The 7414-nt window shown below is 36.1% G+C and overlaps 1 long non-coding RNA gene across 2 annotated transcripts in view; it reads right to left on the bottom strand.

The window, feature by feature from the left end:
- Positions 1 to 1102, bottom strand: part of LOC102473303 (uncharacterized) — a 7676-nt gene extending 6574 nt beyond the window's left edge. For both annotated transcript variants that reach the window (XR_001370877.2, XR_335544.2), the window contains exons 1-2: positions 1054 to 1102; positions 412 to 470 (exon numbers count right to left, since the gene is read on the bottom strand). This is a non-coding gene — a long non-coding RNA (uncharacterized LOC102473303). The remainder of the gene's footprint in view (positions 1 to 411; positions 471 to 1053) is intronic.
- Positions 1103 to 7414: the final 6312 nt, after the last annotated feature.

The following is a 7414-nucleotide window of genomic DNA, read 5'->3' as shown; positions in this document are numbered from 1 at the left end:
GTAGTAATCAGTAGAGAAAGGTAATATCATTACTTAAAGAATAGTGATTAATATGTTTCTTACTATTAGGCAATATGATCCAAGGAATGAGATTGTGGAAATAAGCTTTAACATGATAATTCAATAAAAGGTGCATTACTGACTTGATGTCTTCTGTGTTTGACTAATTATGCAATCCTATGGTCTTCTTACAATCAATCTTATGTTTTTTTTTTCAAAGAAGAGGTAAAGCGTTTATCCATTGGAGCCCATCTCTTTCTTGAGTAAACATTGCTTCAAAGGGCATTAGTACACTGTGTAAGTTCTAAGATGCCCCTGGACATCACAATGGGATAGCACTGGAACATCCCTAAGATGGAATGTAAAAGAAGCAACCTGCACCTAAAGAAAGATCTCCCACTTTATACCTACCTTGAGCGGGTCGGGACCTGTGCAGATTAGTCATTGTATCAGTCATTGTATCAGAGTATCTTCATGACATTCAATATGCATGAATAAGAAGTATGACAGAAAATAATTAATTTGATAGAGTGCCCAAAATGTTTCTATTATACTACTCGAATTCTCAGAACACTGAACAAGGACCTGAGATTGCTAAAAAGCCAGGGTACTCTTTACATACTTCATCATCACCTCAGATGTATTTAAGAGCTTGTACAGAAGAGAAAGAGAAATGAAATTTGGAACTTCTCAGAGACTCAATGCATCCAATACCTCACTGTGTCTACTCTCCAGGATTTGTGCATGTTTGTTGAACTTTCGTTTGGTGTAGTAGGGGCTTAAAGAAAAATAAGATATGTATGACCATACCGCTGTCCTTCTGAATGATTCATGACAGATATTCCAGGTTCTGTCTTCTGTTATTTGAAGGTAATTTTTAAAAAAGAAGAAAGAAAAGAAACAAGCAAACAAACACATACAACTTTTAAACACCCAGTTCTCTCCCAAGGGTCTCATACTTAGAAATATTTTTTGGAATTTCAAAAGTACGATTTCTGCTTCAGATTACAGAAGTCTGCTTAAAAGTTGAGAATTTTATTCCTTATCACTTACCTTCTTTACTCCTAGGACAATTCGCATAGAAAAGTTTTTTCTGATGTTCAAATGAACTGGGAAACTAGAAATAAAATGAATTAAAACAATGTTTAGCTTGAAATTCTCTCTTTAGCCATGGTAGCTGAAAGATAGAATTGTTATCATAAAGATGCATAAATTATGTTTCTATCTGGCAGAAAGGACTTTGGAGAGTGATCCTCAGATGTGATGAGATCCTTCCTCCAGTCTGAGTCTATGTGAATGAGGAGTCTGAAGTTTGTTTTTCTTTTTGCTTTTTCTCTACTAGAGTTTCTGACCACACATTAAGTTCACTTTCCAAAACTAACCTAAGTTGGCTCCCAACAGGCAACTGTACTCTTCCACACATCCCCCCAGTAATCCGTGAAATGTTGATTTGCTGATTTAATAGTGAACTCAAGTGAAACAAATTGTCGACTGAGTAGATGCTAGTATTTTCACTCATTTTCAAACCTGAATCTGAATTTTTGAATTGGTTCACTTCCTTTGACTTTGGGCCTCTGGTTTACAACTTTTTAAAAACAAAGATTTACTTATTTAATTTTATTTATTTATTCATGCATTTATTTTAATTTGACCAGAGAAAGAGAGAGAAAGAGCAAGAGAAAGTGAGAAAGCAAGCCACCAGGCCCGGACTAGAAATGTGGTAGGCCTTGTGGGAGTGACCTTAACCACCATGTCACCTGCTGGCCCCCTGCAATCTTATTTTCTTCCCACACTCTGTTGGAGTCTTTAGTTTTGCTAACATGGCACTGCTCCTGTTTTATTTTTGATCAATTTAAATGTAAAAACAGCACTTGGCTAGAAAGAGAGGCCTAAACTCACAAGCAAAACAGATAAAGATGGCCTCCTCAGAAATGTATATAGTTAGAGGAAAAGACTAAGGAAATGTAGAGTTCCCTAGACCACTAAAGTTAAACTCCTAGTAGCTCCAGGCTTTTTTATTTTTATTTTTTTTGGAGAGGGTGTTGTTGTTGTTGTTGTTGTTATAGGGTGCATATTCTCGCCAGAAAGATAGAGAGAGAGAGAGAGACAGAAAGCAAGAAATCACCCCCTGGGGGAGATGGCCACGCCACAATCACATGCATGCCCAAGCTTCAGGTGTGAGTTTAAGCCACTGGGTCTGGGACTCAAACCATGGTCGACCACATGGGAGTCCAGCAACACAACCATTATGCCAACTGTTGGTCCCAGCTCCAGGCTTTTAAACAAAGGGTTTAGACCAAAGTTAATAAATAAATAAAAGCCTACCCAAATAATCACTAAACTGAAGACTAAGGAATGCTGCATGGAAGGTAGGCAGGTAGGCTATTATGGGGTTGAACTCTGCTACCTGCACTCTCCACTTTAGTATTCTTTCCAAAAGTATGAGAGACTACCCATGTCCATGCCGTGACTCAGGTCCTGGGCGCCTCTGTAGCCTGAGTCTTCCCAGCACTAAGTGAAGATTTTGATTCCACAGGAGGCCTTGGTGTAAAAACGTTAGTCCGCCATGCCTGCTTGGGCAGGCAAAGTCTATAACATGAGGGCAGCATGGGGTGCGGGCCAACCTACTGAGGCTGGTTGAGGATACACGCTTTGGCACTAGACCTTGCCTCCATGGAATGTATGCATTAGAAATATGTACTTCCAGGCTGCCTGTGTTCTGAATACCCAGTTAGAAAGCAATGCTCAAGCACGTCATTTCCGGGCAGTAAAGAATGGTGTCACTGGCTTTCGGGCCATCTGCTGTGCAAACTTTAGGAATTGAGCCAGTGAATAGTTGAATGTGTTCCCATCAGTATCCTGACAACATATTGTCTTATCCTAAACAGAATACATCTGAAAGTCTCTGCCTCGCCACATCTTTTTCATCTAGTTGTATGTCTTGATACAAAATAATGTTTTCTCTACCTATAAAACATGTCCAACTCCTTTTCCTGTACATGTAGATATATATCTTTCTACCTATATAGATAAATATATACATAGATAGATATATAGAAAGGCAATTCTACCACTTAGCTATCTATATCTATATACAGGTATGTGTGTTTGTGTGTGTGTGTGTTTGTGTGTGTGTGTGTGTGTGTGTGTTGAATTATACCAGTAGTTTGAACACTGATGATTGTTTAATAATTTATCAATGTCTACTAAAATAATGTTTGTTCTTCAATTGAAAAATAAAAGTCTATGTATATTACCTTTAACTCACTATTATTCACACTATTCCAACTTATATAGACTCACAGTCTTATAGACTTTCTTTTAAATATCTTAAACAGGTTTAAGATAACTACTTATACTAGCATATCTGCGATTATTGTTGGGATCATTTATTTCTACTTTCTTTCCTTTCCCTTCTATGTTATTATTATTATTTTTATTCCACCACTTGTAATATAGTGGTTTTTCAGTGCTTCCAAAAGCCAATTCCTCTCCTCTCACTTTTGGAATGATTTACCATCTTCTCTTTTGCTCGAGGTAAGTCTGGAGATTAGAGAATTGATCAACAAATTCTTTACCATGTATGATATTGTGTCTTTATTTACTTACCTTCTCAGATAGTTTTCAGTAATAGAGAAATAGGCTATTCTTGCTTCTTTTCTTGAGTAAGAGAGCTCTGTTCTAGTTTATGAGGTTGAGCAGCCAATCTGTTTCCATTCTTCCATTTCACATGAAATACTTAACATCTTTTACAATGCAAAAGTCTAATTCTTATTCTGCTGCTTCCAGACCTTTGTGACAATAAGCTTGTGACTTCCACCACATACAATGATATATATATATTTAAAAGTCTTTGTGATTGTTTTTGTTTTTGTTTTTTAGCAGCCCATGGAAATGTATTATTTTTTATATTGTCTTTTTAAAAAAATTCCAATGAGCATGTGTTCTCATCAGAGAGAGAGAGAGAGAGAGACAGAGAAAATCGTCATTCACTGGGACATGGTCATACCACCAACTCTTTTCCTCCTTTCATGTGCCTAGCATGTTTTTCAGAATGGAGGTGCTGAGCTTTGAACTTGATCAGCCATATGAGATCCAACTTTCTATGGATAGCATTTAACTACTGTGCTATGGACCAACCCCATGTAAATATTGCCTTTAATTCCAACAATATGTGTGTATTGTGATTTCACTTTTTAATTTCTTTCTTTATCATCATCAAAAATAAATTTCAGTGCATCTGAAGAAAGACATCGGCAAGATGCTAAAATAGGAGTTTCCAGTGCTCATCTTCTTGCAGAAACATCATTTTTAACAACTCTCCATGTGTTGAAATACTTTCATAAGACTTGAGTGGAGAACAGAAATAATAAAAAAAATACATTGAAGAGGGCCAGCAGGTGGCATGGTGTTAAGGTACTGGACTCCCACCCACATGGCTGACAGTGGTTTTAGTCCCAGACCTGGCAGCTTGCTTTTTCACTTTCCCTTTTTCTCTTTGTGTCTCTCTCTGGTGACCACATGTGCCCTATAGCAAATAGCATAATAATAATAATAGCAATAATAAATCAAATAAACAATTCTTTTTCAAAATATATTGAAGAGAGTAGAAAGGATTTTCACATTATCCATGTTGCTTCTCCCCTAAGACCATACAGCACAGTGCAGCATACAAAGCGAAGGAGAGTAGAGTGAAAACACAACTTCCCTGTGAAATCGAGTACCAGTCTGATTTCATGGACCTAGGCACCAGTCCAGTCCCCACAGGCTCATTCAATATGATTCAAGACTGAGTCTCCAGGACAATCTACACAAACAGAGGCATTAAACTGACCTCTGTGGCCCCAGGTGGTAGGACCATACACCTGATGGTCCAGGTATATATAGGCCTGATTGAGGACACCAACAGCAATCCTATTCTTGAACCCCATCAAAGGCTGAACCAGAATCTCTAGATAGGCTGAATGGCTAAGAGGTTTTTCTGCTAAAGCCAGTGTGTAAAGACTAAAAGAGGCACATACATCTTTATATGCAGACACCAACAAAAGGCTGTGAGTTTCATGAAAATCAAAGAAAATGACACCACAAGGGAACAAAATAAAGAACCAATAGTTGATACTGAAGAAAGGGAGACCTATAAACTGCCTACCAAAGAATTCAAAATAATTGTCTTAAAGAAGTTCAGTAAGTTGCAAGAGAACACAGATAGGTAACGAAACAAAATCAACAAAAGGGTTCGCATAAAATAAGAAATTTGACAAAGAAATAGAAACCCTAAAAATGAATCAAACAAACTAAAGCTGAAAATACAATAACTAAACGGAAAAATCTCACCAATAGCATCAACACCAGAGCTGATGAAGTAGAAAAGAAATGAAAAAAGTTCAAACACAGGCAATTTGACATTATGTAGTTAGAAAAAAAGAAAAAATGATAGTAATAAAAACAGTGGAGGCATCCTATATGACATATGAGACACTATCAAGCAAGGCAATATATGCATTCTGAAGTCCCAGAAAGAACAGAGAAATAATTAGAGGCTTATTTACAGAAATAATGAAAAAAGCTTTCCAAATCTGTAAAAGAAACATCTATGTTCATCGAGTTTAAATGAAGATATCTATGAAGGGGTCTTCAAAATTTCATGCAAAATACTAGAAAAAAACTATGTATAGTTTAAAACACTTTATCCACTAAAATAAACTAATATTTTAATTTCTTTTAACCATGAACTTTTTGAAGTCCCTTATGTGAGATGCTTACAGCTAACGTCATTCTTAATGGTGAAAGGTTGAAAAATCAGAATAAGATAAATATAGGTACCATACTCACCACTATTATTTAGCATGTACTGGATATCCCAGAGCATGAAGGCAAGAAAAATAAACAAGAGATATACAAATCGTAAAATAAGTAAAATTGTCTGTCTTTGCACATAACATGATTTTTATATGTGCATACTCTAAAAATTCTACCAAAAGCCTGTGAGAAGTAATCAAATAATTCAGTAAAATTGCAAAAATTAACATACAAAAATTGGTAATATTTGGGCCGGCAGGTGGTGTGGTGTTAGAGGCTTGATTCACACATGGCTGACCAAGGTTCGAGTCTTAAACCTGGTGGCTTGATTTCGCACTTTCCCTCTCTCTCTCTCTGCCCCTCTCTGGTCAAATTAAAAAATAACAACAATAACAACAACAAAAATAATAATAATGAATAATTCTAAAACAAACAAAAATTATTGATAATTATTTAGAGCCAGCAAGTGGGATGATGGTTAGGATTCTCCATCACAGTTCTATGAAAGGTTATATATTCAAAGTATGCAATATTTCATTAATATTTTATTACATTCAACATTATTTAAACACAGATTAGACTGTTAAAAGTATTTTCTTGCTTACCCAAAGAATGTGTGAAATATAAATGTAAACATGTATAGAGCTTTGACGTCTAGCTTAAAGGGTGTTGGTTTTGTTTGAAAAAGACAAGATTTCCAACTCACAAAGATATTTGAACTTCGTTTTAAATTTAGATTTGTGTAGACAGCTTTTCAATTTGCAACTCAGAATTTTCCGTGTATCTTTAAACTCATCGTGAAATATATGGATAAAATATCACTTTATACCGATTTAACACACTGGTTAACTACATTAATCAATCTCTGATATGTAGGCCAGGGTTAAATTAAAGGGCTAAAAGCTTTATTTCTTTAACAAACTAACCTCTATGTCAATTATCCTCCTAGATCTTGCTTCCTAAAGATATACACCTCAGACCCTTGGGGGAGTAAAATGTTATCATAAGTAATGCTAAGAAACAATATTATTTTTAAATAAACTCACACCTCCCAGAATTTACCATGGATTTGACAGAGTAGGTAAGCTCTAGAAGACGAAAATCTACTAGATATTCTAGGTTATTAATGGCTTTGACCCTACCACAATCACTTGAATCCCAATTGCCACAAATGTGCATAGTCTCCTTGTGTTTCCCTTTTCATCCCTTTTTAGATTTCTGACTCACATATCCACAAAAACCCACTTGCCTGGTTTCCATGAATGTCTAAGAAGCAAACAACTTCCTCAAAGATTTTAGGAAATATGCAGGAAGAAATATGGAAAGTGAGAACAGGTAACATTTCTCAGGTTTGCTTATACTTGCCTTTGCCATTATGATTGAGTTCTGACCAACGAGATTTAAATAAATGTGTTTCTGTGGAAAATGTTCATAAAGATCAGGGTGGAAGAGGAGGGGTATTCTCCATTCTTCTTTTCCTTCTTTTTAGAATACAGTGGTCAAAGCTGAAGCTCTTGCCAAAGTCAGGTGCTGAGAATGTAAAAACAGTAAGATTGAAGCAGCCAAGATTTTTACATGAGGTAGACGTGTTAAAGAACATAGGAAAAGCCTCCTA

This window comes from Tupaia chinensis, unplaced genomic scaffold (assembly GCF_000334495.1).
Source record: "Tupaia chinensis unplaced genomic scaffold, TupChi_1.0 Scaffold000447_1, whole genome shotgun sequence".
In the NCBI taxonomy this organism is placed as follows: Eukaryota; Metazoa; Chordata; class Mammalia; order Scandentia; family Tupaiidae; genus Tupaia; species Tupaia belangeri.
The sequence above is the reverse complement of the archived record's forward strand: the minus strand, read 5'-3'. Positions and strand labels throughout refer to the sequence as shown.